The sequence below is a fragment of the Dreissena polymorpha genome, chromosome 6, assembly GCF_020536995.1.
Source record: "Dreissena polymorpha isolate Duluth1 chromosome 6, UMN_Dpol_1.0, whole genome shotgun sequence".
Classification (NCBI taxonomy): domain Eukaryota; kingdom Metazoa; phylum Mollusca; class Bivalvia; order Myida; family Dreissenidae; genus Dreissena; species Dreissena polymorpha.
This window is the reverse complement of record NC_068360.1, coordinates 29,990,511-30,010,390: the sequence shown is the minus strand read 5'-3', so window position 1 is coordinate 30,010,390 and position 19,880 is coordinate 29,990,511. Positions and strand designations below refer to the sequence as shown.

The 19,880-nt window shown below is 37.5% G+C and overlaps 1 long non-coding RNA gene across 2 annotated transcripts; it reads right to left on the bottom strand.

The window, feature by feature from the left end:
* Positions 1-9,592: 9,592 nt before the first annotated feature.
* On the bottom strand, positions 9,593-19,566 carry LOC127834713 (uncharacterized). Of its 2 annotated transcripts, none has more exons than XR_008028078.1 (5): positions 19,405-19,566; positions 16,777-16,843; positions 16,410-16,602; positions 16,020-16,111; positions 9,593-10,190 (listed from the first exon to the last, which is right to left on the bottom strand). It is a non-coding gene; the product is annotated as an uncharacterized LOC127834713 (long non-coding RNA). The 2 variants fall into 2 exon arrangements; XR_008028079.1 differs by lacking the exon at positions 9,593-10,190 and adding an exon at positions 12,061-12,179.
* Positions 19,567-19,880: the final 314 nt, after the last annotated feature.

The following is a 19,880-nucleotide window of genomic DNA, read 5'->3' as shown; positions in this document are numbered from 1 at the left end:
GAGAGAGAGAGAGAGAGAGAGAGACACACAGAGAGAGAGAGACAGAGAGAGAGATAGAGAGAGAGGGGAGAGATAGAGAGATTAGTTTAAACCTATTTATTTTAGCTCGATTGCGTCGAAAGCCTTAGGCTTATATAGACGCTCTCGAGTCCGTTTCCTGGGCCTAGAACCAGTACTTGGTGTCTTTGGAGGAGATCTAAAGAACGCTCCCACGGTGGGGATCGAACCCGTGACCTCCCGGTCGCAAGGCGGACACCATATCCATTACACCGAGGCGACCTTAGAGATAGAGATTAGCAGCGAAGCGTGCGTATACGAAGGCGCATTGTGTGGAATCGGTTTACTTATAATAGACATGTTTTAAATACATTGAAAATTGCCATTTTAAAAATGTGTGGCCTCCGGCATATTGGATTTCGGAAAAGATTGCCTAAGCAATATCGGGCCTTTAAGATATCACGCCATGAAATAATCGGCCTTAGGAGTCTTCGCAATATTAGGTAGACACTACATAACTTTGTTCACACGTATAAGGTGAAATGTCGAGCACATAACCAGTTTTCTTCTTTGACGGTTTTAATATGGGCTGTTTGTCACCAAAGAGTTATAATTTAACTTCAACGGTTACTTCCATACTTGATTGTCAAAGGTCGGAATAAAGTGTATTTTTGCGTATTTCATTTCCAATATAAACATTACTAAATGGACGTAAAGGCTGTTCAGTATTGTTTACATCAGAACCAGGCGATGCGTCGCGTTGATGACCCAATGTAGGAGCGATATCAATTTCAATTTTAAAAGTAGAATGTCTTATTATTTTCATTGAGTTCCACTTCTTAACTTTGGAAATAAGTTTTACATAATTTCAAATGGTTTTGTTTCACATTAGTATGGACATGCGCCATACACATGTAACATGTTTATCAGTTAAAGGCTGGGGTCAAACTTTTAATATCAAAGCTCTGTGAGTGGTTACTGTGTGTACGCTTATTATTGCAGTCCAAACCAATTTTGACTCTGACACTCCACCTGCAAAACTGTTTATCGCGGTATGTGGCGGTACTTTTCACCTAAAGTTATTGCCCTTATTGATGAAAAGTCTGTTCGTTGTTTACATTAAACGCATAAAGCTAGTTCATAGCAAAGTTCTGTTTAATTGTGAAAAATCGACCAAAAATCGCCTTCCTTTATAACTGATATTCGGGCGTCGAGAATTACACACTTCGATTTTGGGGTCATATTTGTGAAACTTTAAACTGTTTTTGACATGCTAGGTGGATTTTCATCAAATAAACGGTGTTTTATCATAGATGGACGCTTCCTGCTGGCAACGACAAACATGTGCATCGTTTCATCTGTCATGCTGTTGCATAATGTTATTCAATACACCTGTGAAATCATCGTTGGATACCTTTTCTTTTATTATACATATACAAGGACCAATACCATTTTTTCAAGTACCTGTTTACCTGAAATTACGCTTTTTACCGATGACATTATACACACGTTTTTCACTAAACGGCAATAAATTAAATCAAATAGATCAAGAATAAATTTAATCCGTCGAAAATTAAGACAATCACATCCCAATACTTTTTACAGTTTTTTTTGCAATACAAATAAATCGTTCAATAACTGCAGTACTAGTTTTTGCAACGCCTGTCGAAACTTAATCTTTTATCGATATTTAGCGACACAAACCCTTATTTATCAGTCTAAACATAGTACTGTGAAACCATTTATTTTCGACAGCACACAATTTCGTCATTTTTATAAAAACTACAGTATAATTAAATAATGCAATACAATTTTTAAATGGTGTGTTGCAATTACTTTTAACTTGAATATAATTTTAGCTGTGCTACTAATGTGCCCTGTACTATAAAGGTTGATTCGTCAAAAGTTCTTACCATGGGTCATTTGACTCCTGGAACCGTATTCACCAATGTACGTAAGTCTCAAATCTTAGACTCAGCTCCAGTTTCTCACTCAGACTCAGACTCAGCCTTACAAAACTTAATTCACGAAAAATAAAATGGTTAGTTTTAGACGCAGACTCAGTAAGATAAGTCTCAAATGCTAAGTCTACAGTGTTTAGACTTACGCCATACAATCATGACGTAACGTCGTTTGAGCGTTTACTTTACAAAATGGCCGCCGCACGAGCTTCTCGCGTAATAATAATAATATTATTGAAATAGTGTATCTAGATCGTACCAACCCTTTGGAGATTTATAGGGATATTGAACTTTACAAACGGTATCGTTTTACCAGACCAGGAATCGTATTTATTTGCAATATTTGCAAGGAATAGTTTGCAATACGATGCGGAGTCTGCCAGTTCCGGTCGCCCTGGCAGTGTGTATACTTTCCCGAGCAACGTGGCAAGTGGCGACAGTCAAAAATCATAAAAAAGCGACATTTAAAGTTATGGTAGCCAGAACTTTGTAGACCTGTGCACAGATCAATAATATTTTGACAGCTAGAGTGTTGAATTTGTCAACTTTCCAGCTGGTACGACGCCGTTCGTGCGAAACAAGAACTTGGTGCGATCGCTGATACGCGAGTCATTTGCGATGTGTGCATTTTGCAATTGTTCTTATTTATTGTAAACAACTGTCAAATTCATAATTCTCCGCGTTTGTTTGTTGTTTTTTTCGTGAAAATAATCTCCAAACTGAATGAACGTGAACATGCACTAATTTTATGGATAATACTTGTTGTTTGAATGAAAAAGTAATAACATATAATTTGCATGTATCATAAACTATAATAATGGATATTCTCTAAATATGGAAACCTATTTGAAAACGTTTACAAGACATTTACTTCGCATAAATTTTGATTTCATTACTATTACAAATCTATTTATAGATGTAGGAATTTACTTATAGATATGTATATGCCGTCAAAAGTTACACTACCATAAATGCTAAATTATGATAGCCAAAGAAATGTCATTTCAATACAGTCATACACACAGGTATTTTATTACTAGTATATAAAATAAAATAAAAATCTACTTGTTGAAGGCTTTGTTAATTTAAAAATATATATTAATAATAATTTAATATGAACAGACACAAAGACTCTTCCAAAACATATCTCAGATTGGGTGCCGCATTTCTCCGACCTTTTTAATTTCTACATTGGAAGAATAACAAATCATACTGTTTGATTACCAAGAAATACAATGTTTGTATTTGCACTCATTCCTTGAATAAATAAACTCAACAACAAAATTGAAATAGTCAAGAGATTTAAAGTGTCTAACAAAAAGGAATAGAAATACTTCCTTAAATGCACAAACTTCATTAGCCGATCTAAAATTAATGATCTTAATGTTTTATTTTAATTGTCCTTATACGGAACCCTGGCATATTTACAACAAACAAAGATTCTGATACAAGTTGCCATTTCATAACATATTTCTGTGAACGAGTTCATGAATATTGTTATTTAGTGTACCTTTGGTGAGCTTACCTACATATTTCCTTGATGGGTTTAATCAATAATCATATGAATTGACAAGTGTCAGATCTTTTTTATAACACTAATTCAATTACGCAAAGACAATTATTATTAAGTTAAATTTAACGAAAAAAAAAAGAAAATTGTTTTCAATGCGTGACATAGCTGTATATATTCTAGCACCATTTCAGCAAAATAATACAGAAGCATAAAACATACATTAACCAATGAAAATGCTCATAAGCTTTTTTACAAATTTTAACAACATAAGTTAGTATTCATTGTGATTATATCACGTAGAAAACACATATTAGGTTCGACATGTAGTAATATTGAAACAAACTAATTGCAATTGATTATAGCTTTCAACAAATTTAATTAAATGAAAGCATAACAAAAAAAGCAATTTATGACAACTTACACCGAGCCTTGGAATTTTGGTACTTCTTCTGGCACTGTTCACCAGTTTTTGCGACCCCAAATTTTCTGAAAGTTTAATAAAAACAATTGAATGATGTATAGCAGTATTTATGAAACACATTACATTTCATGTTTGCCATAATGACTGTCGATTAGTTTAATATAAACGACATACAGGGTAATAGTTATCAATGTAAACTTGTAGTAATTGAAAAGTTCGTTTGGAAATGTGCAGATTGTAATCAGATACGAATAAAACACACATGGGTACGAATCTAACAGGGTACGAGATGAAAACTAAAACAATAGACCTCCTTAAATGGTAAACTTATCCGTGATATCACAAATATTCATTATTAATACTTAAATAACAATTCACGTGTGCAAATTTTGGAAACAAAGAACATGCAATTGTACCATAAATCATAACAAATGGTTGAAACTAAAACACATTCCACAATCACATCCGAAATCCGTAAGTACAATTTGCTGAGTGGTTATGTCCCTTGTTTACATAGTGCATTATTCGGCGCTAGTAAAAACGACATCGGTAGCAAATCCAACAGTAAGCTATTAAATAAAATATTACAACTATAAGGCAGATACGATAATAACATATAACTTACACTGATATTCTGCTTGCCACCTCGTCCCATTTTTTTCTTCGAATAACCAAAATCTTTTCGGCACCGATCCCCTTATACTCGCCGATAGAAGGTTCCAGCGGTTCCGAACCAGCGCATTAAAAACAATCTCTGGCTCGGACCAATCTGAACCTTCTGGCGCTTTGTTTCGCTGTCTTCAACTGCCAAACACTCCATTCAATATGTTATATCAAAAATGTCTGCTACTATTTTTGACACTATTTGGCGCGTTTTCCCTACTAGAGATTTCGCTTAGTCGTGACGTCATAAAAACACGATCTTATTGAAGTCTATTTCCAAACGCGTTCGTGAATACCAATCCTGAGTCTGTCTTTAGTAAGTCTAAGTCTGAGTCAAAGTCTGAGTTTGAGTTCAAGTTTGAGTTTATTATTGATGAATACGGCTCCTGGTTGTTTAAGTCTAATGCAATCTCTGAATGAAGACCTTCAGAGTTGGACCACCTTCAGAGTTGGACCACCTTCAGAGTTGGACGACCTTCAGAGTTGGACGACAATCAGAATTGAACGACCATCAGAATTGGACGACCTACAGAGTTGGACGACCTTCAGAGTTGGACGACCTTCAGAGTTGGACCACCTTCAGAGTTGGACGACAATCAGAATTGGACGACCATCAGAATTGGACGACCTACAGAGTTGGACGACCTTCAGAGTTGGACGACCTTCAGAGTTGGACCACCTTCAGTGTTGGACCACCTTCAGAGTTGGACGACCTTCAGAGTTGGACCACCTTCAGAGTTGGACCAACTGTCAGAGTTGGACCAACCGTCAGAGTTGGACGACCTTCAGAGTTAGACGACCTTCAGACTTGGAGGACCTGCATAGTTGGACCACCTTCAGAGTTGGACCACCTTCAGTGTTGAACGACCTTCAGAGTTGGACCACCTTCAGTGTTGGACGACCTCCCGAGTTGGACAACCTTCAGAGTTGAACGACCTTGAGAGTTGGAGCACCTTCAGAGTTTGACCACCTTCACAGTTGGACGACCTTCAGAGTTAGACGACCTTCAGAGTTGGACGACCTTCAAAGTTTGACGACCTTCAGAGTTGGGCGACCTTCAGAGTTGGACCAACCATCATAGTTGGACAACCTTCAGAGTTAGACGACCTTCAGAGTTGGACGACCTTCAAAGTTTGACAACCTTCAGAGTTGGACCACCTTCAGAGTTGGACCAACCGTCAGAGTCGGACGACCTTCAGAGTTAGACGACCTTCAGACTTGAAGGACCTTCAGAGTTGGACCACCTTCAGTGTTGAACGACCTTCATAGTTGGACCACCTTCAGTGTTTGACGACCTCCAGAGTTGGACGACCTTCAGAGTTGAACGACCTTAAGAGTTGGAACACCTTCAGAGTTTGACCACCTTCAGATTTGGACGATCTTCAGAGTTAGACGACCTTTCGAGTTGGACGACCTTCAAAGTTTGACGACCTTCAGAGTTGGACGACAATTGGGGATTTTGTCAGTACTGTGACAAGCTGTAGACTTACATATTCCTTAACATATCATGAAACTACTGTCCGTTACAACAATGTGTTTAAAGTAAAAATCGCCAACATAGTTAGTTCTTTTAAGAAGAAACATGCGGAAATAAAGGTTTTACACATACTTCATAAAGGAATAAATTTGTAACATGAATATTAATCAAATAAATGATAACCATGATTATTGAATTTGTCACATGAAAACGCATCAAACAGCCCTCCTTGTACCATTTCAGTCCACAGGTGGTTAGCGTTTGGCTATGGTATTAATTAGTAAAAAAACCCATCATTTTGAATGAAAAATAATCGAATAATAATGAAAAATCAGCTTCTCTGGAAACAATTCACTATCAAATATATATATATATATATATATATATATATATATATATATATATATATATATATATATATATATATATATATATATATATATATATATATATGTGTGTGTGTGTGTCATAGGCTACAGAAATCAGTACAAACGAGGAAAAATCACATTTTCGTTTTTTTGTCATTTTGTAAAAGATGAATGCAAGCATAAGTCAAATCCAAAATTTTAGGTTTCTATCTATAATAGTTTTTGAGATATTAAGTTTTGAACACATGCACCCTTTATACAATCTTATAGCTAAATAATGGTTTTCTTTTTCAATTGACATTGACAGCAAACTCTTTTGTAAATACAGTATACATGTATTTACCGTATAGCATTCACACATAGATTCAATGCATTAGCTACACTGACTATGATTTTTACATTTTATGTGCGAAGAAAAAAGCAATCATTTGAATACAGTGGTTGCTATGGTAACGAATTTACATAAAATAAATTAATTTCATTAAAATTGTTTAAATATCAGGAAAAAAACTAAATATTTATGTTTTTGTCAAATATATGATACAACTGATTATAGTCAATGATCTTTATTTCAACATGGTGTTTATTTAATACATAGTAACACAAAGAATCTAAGAAAATAGGTTGAGCTAAAGTGCAACATGTCGTTTTTTTAGAAAAGATCCACATATTTTACAGTTTATTGATTTCAATCCATTTAAGACTTTGCACAACGTAAACATCATTTATGTAATTTAATAGCGCCATACATATATGCTGGTAACAAGGGCTGTTTGTAAAGCATGCATGCCCCCCCATATGGGCTGTCCGTTGTACTGGAAGCCATTGTGTGAATACGACTTTTATCACTGTGACCTTGACCTTTGACCTAGTGACCTGAAAATCAATAGGGGTCATCTGCAAGTCACGATCAATGTACCTATAAAGTGTCATGATCCTAGGCAAATGCGTTCTTGAGTAATATTCCGAAAATCATTTTACTATTTCGGGTCACCGTGACATGACCTTTGACCTTGTGACCTCAAAATCAATAGGGGTCATCTGCGAGTCATGATCAATCTACCTATAAAGTTTCATCATCCTAGGCGTATGCGTTCTTGAATTATCATCCGAAAATCATTTTACTACTTCGAGTAACCGTGACCTTGACCTTTGACCTAGTGACCTCAAAATCAATAGGGGTCATCTGCGAGTCATGATCAATCTACCCATGAAGTTTCATGATCCTAAGCGTATGCGTTCTTGAGTTATCATTCGGAAACCATTTTACTATTTCGGGTCACCGTGACCTTGACCTTTGACCTAGTGACCTTAAAATCAATAGGGAACATCTGCGAGTCATGATCAATCCACCCATAAAGTTTCGTGATCCTAGGCGTATGCGTTCTTGAGTTATCATCCGGAAACCATTTTACTATTTCGGGTCACCGTGACCTTGACCTTTGACCTAGTGACCTCAAAATCAATAGGGGTCATCTGCAAGTCATGATCAATGTACCTATGAAGTTTCATGATCTTAGGCCCAAGCGTTCTTCAGTTATCATCTGACAACCACCTGGTGGACGGACCGACCGACCGACCTACCGACCGACCGACCGACATGAGCAAAGCAATATACCCCCTCTTCTTCGAAGGGGGGCATAAAAATATTAATGTACAGACATTTTGCTGATGGTAACCATGGTTACTATGGCAACAAGGGCTGTTTGTAAAACATGCATGCCCCCCATATGGCCTCTCCGTTGTAGTGGCAGCAATTGTGTGAATACGTTTTTTGTCACTGTGACCTTGACCTTTGACCTAGTGACCTGAAAATCAATAGGGGTCATCTGTGAGTCACGATCAATGTACCTATGAAGTGTCATGATCCTAGGCAAAAGCGTTCTTGAGTTATCATCCGAAAATCATTTTACTATTTCGGGTCACCGTGACCTTGACCTTTGACCTTGTGACCTCAAAATCAATAGGGGTCATCTGCGAGTCATGATCAATCTATCTGTGAAGTTTCATGATCCTAGGCATATGCGTTTTTGAGTTATCATCCGAAAACCATTTTACTATTTCGGGTCACCGTGACCTTGACCTTTGACCTAGTGACCTCAAAATCAATAGGGGTCATTTGCGAGTCATGATCAATCTACCCATGAAGTTTCATGATCCTAGGCGTATGCATTATTGAGTTATCATCCGGAAACCATTTTAATATTTCGGGTCACCGTGACCTTGACCTTTGACCTAGTGACCTCAAAATCAATAGGGGTCATCTGCGAGTCATGATCAATCTACCCATGAAGTTTCATGATCCTAGGCGTATGCGTTCTTGAGTTATCATTCAAAAACCATTTTACTATTTCGGGTCACCGTGACCTTGACCTTTGACCTAGTGACCTCAAAATCAATAGGGGTCATCTGCGAGTCATGTTCAATGTACCTATGAAGATTCATGATCCTAGGCCCAAGCGTTCTTGAGTTATCGTCTGACAACCACCTGGTGGACGGACAGACCGACCGACCGACAGACAGACGGACATGAGCAAAGCAATATACCCCCTCTTCTTCGAAGGGGGGCATAACAAATAGATAAAATATCCATTTTTACTGTTTTAAACAGCAAAACACCTAATTTTATTAGTAAATCCTTTCCCATACATATCAAACATGAAAAAGAACAACATAATTTGACCAAACAATTTAACTACAATTTGTTTACGAAACCCACATAGTAATACCGCAATAAATAAACACAAATAATAACAACATGTACTTCTAATTCAGAACAATTAAAGATGAACATGTATTATTTTTAAGGCATTAAAAGATACCTTCTATAAATCAGTTAAAATAAACATAATACCATTATCATATAAATAGAATTAATTCCATCAACAAATAAGTAAATGCCAAAATAATGTTTCCATAGCAACCAACATCCTTATTTTACATGTAAATGGGTTTCGCAATCATGGATATAATGAGCTTCAACAAAACTTATATATTACCACCTGTCATAATAAATGAACACACATGGACAGTGGTTTATTTTTATGGCTTAATGTTTTGACCATTTTTATAAAACATGTTTCAAGACATGACATTTTACATTAATAGGATCACAATATAAGTTTCAATTTAGAAAATACCACGCCACAGGCCAATTTAATATCAAAATTTTCACACTAGTAATTGTCACCAATGAACAGTTTATATGGTAAACAATAACATATAACTTGGTAATCAAAACAAATAATGTAAGGCTATTTAACAAACAGGATCATACAATTTTCAACCTTAAAACAAACAAGGATAGGACAGGGCACATGTTTTTTGCAACTTCTGAGTTACACAGACAGTTTTTGTTTTTTTTACTTCGGCTTGGGACAGGTAGCTTGTCTACTGAGGTCTGATTAAAAAAAACTGCCCTATTTCCTCATAAAGGTACCATTGTCAGGCGATACTGAGTCAAGGTAATTTCATTCAGGCTGGGCAAGACTGGCTAGACATTGATGCTAAGAGGTCAGCACTCTTTAAAGTTTAACAACAATGAGTTTCAACTGTAGATTTTTCACTTGTTTTACAAAATACCAAGCCTGGTTTAGCAGCATCAATGAGGAAATGTTGGTACTTTCAAATGTTCTTCAAGTGTATGAACAACTGGGCAAGAAAAGTTTTCCAATTGTATAGGTGCACAGGCTTCTCATAATCACCAATCATGTGCGGCACATCAAGTCCAGACCTTGAGGAGGTAGATACAGTCTCAGCAACAGCTTCGATGGTCTCTGCATCACAAAGTCTGGAAAAGTGTGAGGCATGAACATTGGTTAAATATTGCAGAGCTTTATTTCCTTCTTAGAGAAGGGCAGTTTTTCAAACATTTGATAAGATTGTGACTCAAATGTTCACAATTTAACTATTTAACTAAACTATTTTTTCACAATTTAGAACAGTTCTCAACTCATTTTTTCACAAATGAGGGGCCAAAGGCAACTTGACAAAGATGGGAAAAAGTCCATGTATTAAAAACATTTCTTATGTATACCGGAAGTAATAATTTTGCCAGTGCTCATTGCAATATAGTGTTTTTCCCAGGAGGGCAAAGGGGCATGGCGCATTACTTTCAAAAAGGGCATTTTAGCGCGCAGTTTAGGCAAAAAAGGGCAAAAACATTCCATGAATACCTGAATGAGAGAAAAACATGTAATTGCATCAGAGGCAGTTGTGGAAAACATAAAATATAAACAAGCACATTTAATGGTATATAGTAATTGATGTATTTAACCTACTTTGATTTATATAAATATATTTACCTTGCAATGTACATTTAAGTTCCATGCTGTTTCAATACATTGTACAGCACAACAAACATAACTAGAAATGGCGTGGCAGAGGCCGACGCGTATCCCCACGCCGCATGTTTGACGCAGGGACGCCCCAGGGTTGGTAATGGGGCCATGCATAGTTGAGATTGACCATATTGTCATATGAGAAGTTCAGTATCAATTTGAAGTGAATCAGTGTAGAAATGAAGAAATTATAGTAAAAGGCAATTCTGGGTGGGCGTGGCCTATGTGGGCGGGGCGCCCAAGGGTTGGTAATGGGGCCATGCATAGTTGAGATTGGCTGTATTGTAATAAGAGAGGTTCAGTATCAATTTGAAGTGAATCGGTGTAGAAATAAGGAAATCATAGTAACAGGCAATTTTGGGTGGGCGTGGCCTATGTGGGCGGGGCGCCCCAGGGTTGGTAATGGGGCCATGCATAGTTGAGATTAATCGTTTTATCATGAGAGGTTCAGTATCAATTTGAAGTGAATCGGTGTAGAAATGAAGAAATTATAGCGAAAGGCAATTTTAGGTGGGCGTGGCCTATTTTGGCATGGCCTATGTGGGCTGGGTGCCCCAGGGTTGGTAATGGAGCCATGCATAGCTGATATTGACCGTAATGTCATAAGAGAGGTTCAGTATCAATTTGAAGTGAATTGGTGTAGAAATGAAGAAATTATAGTAAAAGGCAATATTGGGTGGGCGTGGCCTATGTGGGCGTGGCCTATGTGGGCTGGGTGCCCCAGGGTTGGTAATGGGGCCATGCATAGCTGCGATTGGCCGTATTGTCATAAGAGAGGTTCAGTATCAATTTGAAGTGAATCGGTGTAGAAATGAAGAAATTATACTAATAGGCAATTTTTGGTGGGCGTGGCCAATGTGGCCGGGGCGCCCCAGGGTTGGTAATGGGGCCATGCATAGTTGAGATTGACCGTATTGTCATAAGAGAGGCTTAGTATCAATTTGAAGTAAATCAGTGCAGAAATGAAGAAGTTAATGTAAAATAACATAAAAAAATGAGTGAAAATCTCTGACCCGGCCCCGCCCCAACCCCCATAACTTTTGACCCAGGGGTCAGATCAAAATTCCGTCACTGTCACCGTCGCACATATGCTCACAGCTACCATGTATGTGAGTTTCAAGGTTCTAGTGCTAATAGTGTAGGAGGAGCAGGTGGCCAGGATGGACGGACGGACTGACGCACATCACCACAATATCCCCACTTTTTCTCCGAAAAACATGGGGATAATAAACATAGCTTATATGCTATATTAAATCAAATTACGTTAGGGAAGAAATAAAACGCATCGCAAAAAGTATGCGTTGTCAGCAGGATACAAACCTGTGCCGGAAAATCCCAAAAGATTTCAAGTCTATCGCCTTAACCACTCGGTCACGGCAACTTTACACTGGCTCTTCAATCTTCGAAGAAATCGCGGGAAATCATCATGGGTGCGCTACCTTAAAATTTGCAATTTTACAAGAATACATGTAACAATTCAGTTTTTACTGCATATAATGCATTACTAAAAAGTGGCAGGTGGAAAACAACTTATACATGCTCAAGAACTTTAAGTGTTCTAGTTTTTCATGTTTTTTTTTATCAAAATGAATTCATTGTTTTCAAAACCTATTGCAATACCAGTTAACAGTAGTGCAGAAAATAGATATCATGGTTAGCATACGCACACAGAATACATTTGTAATTTTCAACTAAACAAAAAGATATGAAACATTTAAGTTATTTCTATTTTAGTAACATTTCAATAGGTATAACATATCTTCTATTGAGCTTGCATGACGATTAAGCTGAATGAAATTCACTGGGGAGGGATATCATGTTTAGTCTATTTGAGACGTATTAACCCTCACCAAGTTCGTTTCTTTGTTTTATCAATGACAGGAACAAAGAAACATTTTTTTTATGATAACCCTATTGAAGAACAATGTGCTTATACGCTTATGGCTGCCTTTTGTATGCTGACATTTATTTGTAATTTGAATCTCAAACTACAAAGTCATTTAAAGTGACAAACCGGTACCAAAATTGAATATGTAAAGCTATACTTCTTAAACAAAAGATAATAGTTTGAACCAATTATGCATTGACAATTAAGATAGACAATATAATTTCATGTTAAGCTATTGAGCGGAAACAATATTTTTACTGCAGTAATTTTGAATTGCAAAAAAACACCATGTGCAATGCAAAGTGCCATTATAATATCATAAATTAATCTCAATTTATTGGGCTAAAACCAGTTGTGTATTGTTCATTACACTTATCATATAGACCTTAAATCAAGCCATCAAACCATTATCAAGTCTTTATAATTTATTAACCATGATATAAAGTTTCACATTTTCAATGATCACTTTTTAATAAATTAGCTCTTTTTGTTTCATTCAACTGAGTAATTGAGCTGAAACTGTTTTACAAGAAAGGATCTTAACAGATCCCAGAATGCATATCTAGATATATGTATGTGATATCGGGAAACTATAATGATTACCGTAGAGATCAGCAATATCTCGTAGAGATCAGCAATATCTGCCTATATGTCGTATTTGTATATTCTTTTACCAAAGTTAATTAATAAATAATATGTTATGTGCAATAATATTGCTTTAAATGAATTTATATCAATCAAATTTCTAAAATCCACAAAAAACAGATAAAAAACATGTTATCACAATATTACACATTGAAACAGTTGGTGACGGTTTCTAAAAGCATATGCATATATTGAACATAATGAGTACCATTAGCGTTTTTAAATGTGTTGTAATACAAACACTTTGTGTAAATAAAATGTGTAATCTGATTAAGGTAATAATTGTGTTCGCGTACAATGTTATTATTGCTGTAAATTAAATTACAAGAACCCAAATTAATTTATTTTACAGGTGTCTGGAATACTGTATAGCAAATCTGCAAAATGAGTAATTTACCTAAAGAGATTTGTTCAGAGATTTGTGCATTTGTGAACAATGACGTTTAAGAAATATACTTATAAAACTTCAGAATTTTACCAGTTTTATAAAAGTATAACTACACTTGAAAACATAGAAATTACTAGAAATGGCGCGGAAGAGGCGGACGCGTATCCCCACGCCACATGTTTGACCCAGGGGCGCCCCAGGGTTGGTAATGGGGCCATGCATAGTTGAGATTGACCGTATTGTCATAAGAGAAGTTCAGTATCAATTAGAAGTGAATCAGTGTAGAAATGAAGAAATTATAGTAAAAGGCAATTTTGGGTGGGCGTGGCCTATGTGGGCAGGGCGCCCAAGGGTTGGTAATGGGGCCATGCATAGTTGAGATTGACTGTATTGTAATAAGAGAGGTTCAGTATCAATTTGAAGTGAATCGGTGTAGAAATAAGGAAATTAAAGTAAAAGGCAATTTTGGGTGGGCGCGGCCTATGTTGGCGGGGCGCCCCAGGGTTGGTAATGGGGCATGCATAGTTGAGATAAACCGTGTTGTCATAAGAGAGGTTCAGTATCAATTTGAAGTGAATCGGTGTAGAAATGAAAAAGATATAGTAAAAGGCAATTTTGGGTGGGCGTGGCCTATGTTGGCAGGGCGCCTCAGGGTTGGTAATGGGGCCATGCATAGTTGAGATTGACCGTATTGTCATAAGAGAGGTTCAGTATCAATTTGAAGACAATCGGTGTAGAAATGAAGAAATTATAGTAAAATAACCTTAAAAATGAGTAAAAATCTCCGATTCGGCCCCACCCCAACCCCCATATCTTTTGACCCAGGGGTCAGATCAAAATTCCAAATAGTGCAGGGTCGCTCATAGCTACCATGTGTGTAAGTCTCAAGGTTCTAGTGCTAATAGTGTAGGAGGAGATAGTGGCCAGGGCGGACGGACGGACAGACGGACGGCGGAGATAACCACAATATCCCCACGCTTTTCAAAAAGCGTGGGGATAAAGACAATTTTGGGTGGGTGTGGCCTATTATGGGCGGGGCGCTCCAGGGTTGGTAATGGGGCCATACATAGTTGAGATTGCCGGTATTGTCATAAGAGATGTTCAGTATCAATTTGAAGTAAATCGGTGTGGAAATGAAGAAATTATAGTAAAAGGCAATTTTGGGTGGACGTGGCCTATGTGGCCGGGGCGTCCCAGGGTTGGTAATGGGGCCATGCATAGTTGAGATTGACTGTATTGTCATAAAAGAGGTTCAGTATCAATTTGAAGTGAATCGGTGTAGAAATGAAGAAATTATAGTAAAAGGCAATTTTGTGTGGGCATGGCCTATGTGGGCGTGGCCTATGTGGGCATGGCTTATGTGGGCAGGGCGCCCCAGGGTTGGTAATGGGGCCATGCATAGCTGAGATTGACCGTATTGTCATAAGAGAGGTTCAGTATCAATTTGAAGTGAATCGGTGTTGAAATGAAGAAATTAAAGTAAAAGGCAATTTTGGGTGGACGTGGCCTATGTGGGCTTGGCCTTTGTGGGCAGGGTGCACTAGGGTTGGTAATGGGGCCATGCATAGCTGAGATTGATTGTATTGTCATAAGAGAGGTTCAGTATCAATTTGAAGTGAAGCAGTGTAGAAATGGAGAAATTATAGTAAAAGGTAATTTTGGATGGGCGTTTCCATGTTTGCCGAGTCACAATTTAATTCTGTATGTCCGCCATGTTGTAAAAATGTCAAATGATGTAAGCGACAGGTGCGCATAGCAACAAAAAATCGTCTAATACGTCCGCCTAATACGCGATTCTCATTTTGTTTAATAAGTATACGTCTCAGTAATTAATTCAATAATTAATTATCTTAAAGACGATATCGTTAAATAATTAAGTTGTTTGTGTTTTTAAATGTAATTATGGGTAAAAATATATGTTTTGATATAACTGAATTATGTATGAAATGCCACGAGGATAACATCGAGCTTTCATCAAAAGTCTCCGAAGTAACAGTCCACGATTTTATCGTGGAGGAATACACATAACCGACCGATAAGTGGTATAACATATCGATTGATACTGACATGGGGTTATTCACGCATGACTTATTCACAAATGCGCTGCCTCGAGGGCCATAATCTGATACTAGTCGGCTTAGAAATTTGGTCAAGGGGCAATGTTATCAATATGGACAGAAAACAGCGGGTGCTCATGAAAGGGCAGGGCGGCGGCCTTTGGAAAGGGAAACATGGCGCTAAATGGCTTTATAAGGGGCATGGCAATTCACCACGCTAAAACGGCCTGGAAAAAACACTACAATATGTATACTAACATTATCAGATGGTAAATCATTATCTACTGATGAATATACCTACACTTTGACTTCCATAATCCAAAATGCCAATCAGGCTAGAACTTGATGTGGCCGCAGTCACCATCATCGAGTATCTCATTCGAGTGTGCAGCCCTAATTGAAAATGGAAAGAATATTAACACATCATTTTCACAATCTGTAAAAAAACTAATAAAACTTATTCACAAATATTATGTCTATTCCAAGCCCTTTTTATTTGTTAACCAAACAAAAAGCATTCCCAAACAATTTTAACATCAAATATTCCATTGATTAATATGAAATCTATTTTTAACATAATAATATGTAAATAAGGAGTGATTTTTTTCTCTCGAAATTTTATCCTTTAAGATGCAAAAAAGGTACCAAGTTTTCATGCAATAACATTGTATGCATAAGTAAAAGTTCTTACCAACACTAACTCTCCACAATGCATACTAAAGTACACAGTTGTTCTTATTTTGTTCAGCAATTGTCAAAGTAGAAAACTGCCTCTTCCTCCCCTAGGCCATAGTGATGAAGCTAGTAATGTACATAGCTAACAACAGTGTTGGCGCCTTTCCCGGGTGATTCACCCTCATTCGCCAAGTAAAACACCTGTTTTCCTGCAAAAGAACAAGAAATGAAAATAAGAGCAAACTGACTATAATTGTTATTTGATACAGAAATATGTATTTCATATTTCGCCTAAAATAATGACAGTCACACCAACACATTTTTGCATATTTAAGAACAATATGGGACATGTAACTGATCTAGAAATTAATAATCACACTTACCAGTACCTTCACAGCAAACACCAAAGACTTCACATTTTTTCGTAGTCTTGAAGTAGTGTGGTCCAACCTAAGATATATTTAAGTATTTAAAACAATGGTCAAGATTGAAAAGATAAATATCTTTCACTTAACTTCATAGCAATATAACAAAATAATGCAATAATTATAATCATCATTAAATTAATAATAATCATAATAATTAAGTGTCTTTAGGAGTTTTGTAAAGTCTGAGCGTTATCAAGTGGGCTTTTATTACTAAATCCAATTCATCACGAGTGAGTTCATGGCAGTATTGTCTAAAAGAGATTGCTTGTTGAAAGTCAATGACATGGCTGCAAGGTTTGTTATGAAATGAATAATAGCCACATGTTAGAATTTGGAATTTGTTTTGCTTTTCTTGTTCCTTTAATTGTTTAAATCAAACAAAGAATTCTCAAAAGGGATATACACTCCATCTGTCTCATTTAGCGCTGAATCCTGATAATTCTGTTTCTGATCAGTTTGACTCATAGTTAATGTCTTCATCAGAATCTGAAGAGGGCACATTTTCATTTTAATAGTTTTAATACATGGCTTGTAATATCATGTATAATGCTTGATGGTCTGTTTTGAAAGTATTAATGTCAAGTTGACAACCAAATTCAAATCTTCAATAAAAAATATCATCCTGGCCCTGAATCTGAATGAATACGTTGAAGTGACCAAGTTTGGCTTTTATTCAACTGGGAGTGCGCATGAAATATGAGCTTGGCAAATGTCCCTCTTTTGCCGATATTGCGGACTTAAAGCACTCAATAGATGTTGAGTTCACTGTGCTTTCACTGAGTAAGTTCCAGTCAAGGATAGTTCGCGGAAAGAAAGAGTATTTAAATTTATCAATGTTTGTGTGTAATGGCTGGTAGCACTTAGAGTTATTGTTCACAGATTTTAACACTATATTGTTGTGGACGTAATCTTTAAACTTCTTAGCCCTAATAGTGCGTTTCGGTCTAAGTCGATGCAAATAGTGATCAATGTTTATAGCCGGTACGTGCCTTTCCACTACCTTGTACAAGAACGTCAATCTTTGGTGGCGTCGCCTCTCTTGTAGTGTGGGGAGGTTTAGATCGTCAAGCATGGCTGTTACACATCCTTCTTGTCTGGATTAGTAATCTCTGGTGATAAAGCGAGCCGCAGATCGTTGGACTTGCTCTAGCTTGTCTATGTCACCTTGCTGGTATGGGTCCCACACTACACTCCCATACTCCAGTTTAGAGCGAATGAGCGCTTGGTACGCGGTCTTCCGGCAGTTTTGGGGGCAGTATCTGAGGTTGCGTCTCAGGAAGCCTAGTGTAGAGTTGGCCCGTTTAGTAATGTTTGAGATGTGGGTTTTCCATTTCATGTTGTTGGAGAAAGTTATTCCTAAGCATGGGTTTTCTTGTACATTTTTGAGAATTGTGTTGCCAATGGTGTAGAAAAATGAAGATTTCGTTTTTTAGCTGAGGAGATAACATTTCTTAGAGTTGAACCGCATTCCCCAGTCCTGGGCCCATTTTTGTAAATCCTCAAGGTTTTCTTGTAGGATTCGGTCGTCTTTGATTGAATTGATGGCTCTATACAGTAGGCAGTCGTCTGCGAACAGCTGGATGTGGGATTTCACCCTTTCTGGTAGGTCCTAAATATGGCAAAGAAACAGCTGGGGCCCTAACACTGTGCCTTGAGGTACGCCAGATCCTACAGCAACATTACGGGATTTCTCTCTTTCAACCGCAACGAACATTTCACGTTGTGTGAGGAAGTGGGATATCCAGTTGTGTATTGGACCGCGGATGCCGTAGTGTTCAAGCTTCAGCAGAAGGCGTTGGTGGGGCACGGTGTCAAAGGCCTAACTGAAATCTAGGATGATGGTGTCAACCTGTTTGTTCTGGTCATGGTATCCGAGTAGGTGATGGGCTGTGACAACAAGTTTGGTTTCACAAGAGTATCCTGAGCGGAAGTCATGATTTAGGTTTGTTAATACTTTGTGTTTGTCCAAGTGGTTTAATATGTGACGACAGATGATATTCTCCAATAGCTTGGAGAGCATGCAAGTGAGTGATACTGGTCTGTAGTTTTCTGGCGAATTCTTAAAGATTGGGGCAATGTTTGCGTCTCGCCAATCCTTTGGGAGTTCGCCTGTGTCGACTGACCTCTGAAAGATGGCAGCAATGGCTGGCGTTGCCTCTATAGCACAGGCTTGTAGCACTCTGTTTGGAAGTTCATTTGAACCAGCTGCTTTCGGGACATTGATGTTTTTCAGCAGCTTGAGTACACCATCCTCACTTATGTGTAGTGGAGGGATGTCGTCGTTTACCCGCCTTGTTAGTTCCGGTGTTGGCTGGTTTGTGTCGTCCTTGGTGAAAACAGACTGGAACTGATTTACTAGTATTTCTGCCTTGCCCTGTGAGATTTCATATGGGATCGTGCTTGCTGAACTTTCTTGTGACATTATCAATTAAATAAGTGCGCCAATACATTGTGTAACCAACAACAAAGTTTTCGTAGCGAAGTATTTTACTTCCGGGTTAACAGTTTCATTTTTGAATGTTCTCTAAATAGGACCATTGTTTACCAAAATTAATGATTGTCAAGTTTATTAAAATATCTTACCTGATTTTAACTACGATCCTTCAATTGAAGAAATTATTGTCAGGATTGATTGACAATTTATTCCAAAGGAACTCGCAAACAAACGGTGAACAATGTCAATGCGTAGGCTAATTACGACACGCCATTTTTAGTAGAGGTCGCTCAACAAAGCAACGGTTACTTCCAACCAAATAAAAAATTATAAGTGTACATTGTCGATCAGAGCTCGGGGGCATTTCATTCTTCGAAAATATGCATATATCTCAAGTTTCAATAGGTTTTTCATAATATAATTATAACTTTATTTCCATTTTTATAACGCCGCGCTTCAATCACGCGTAGCTTAAAATAACGTCGACCGCGTGTGTACTGATTTCTGCTGACGACGTCACACACACACACACACACACACACACACACACACACACACACACACACACACACACACACACACACACACACACACACACACACACACACACACACACACACACACA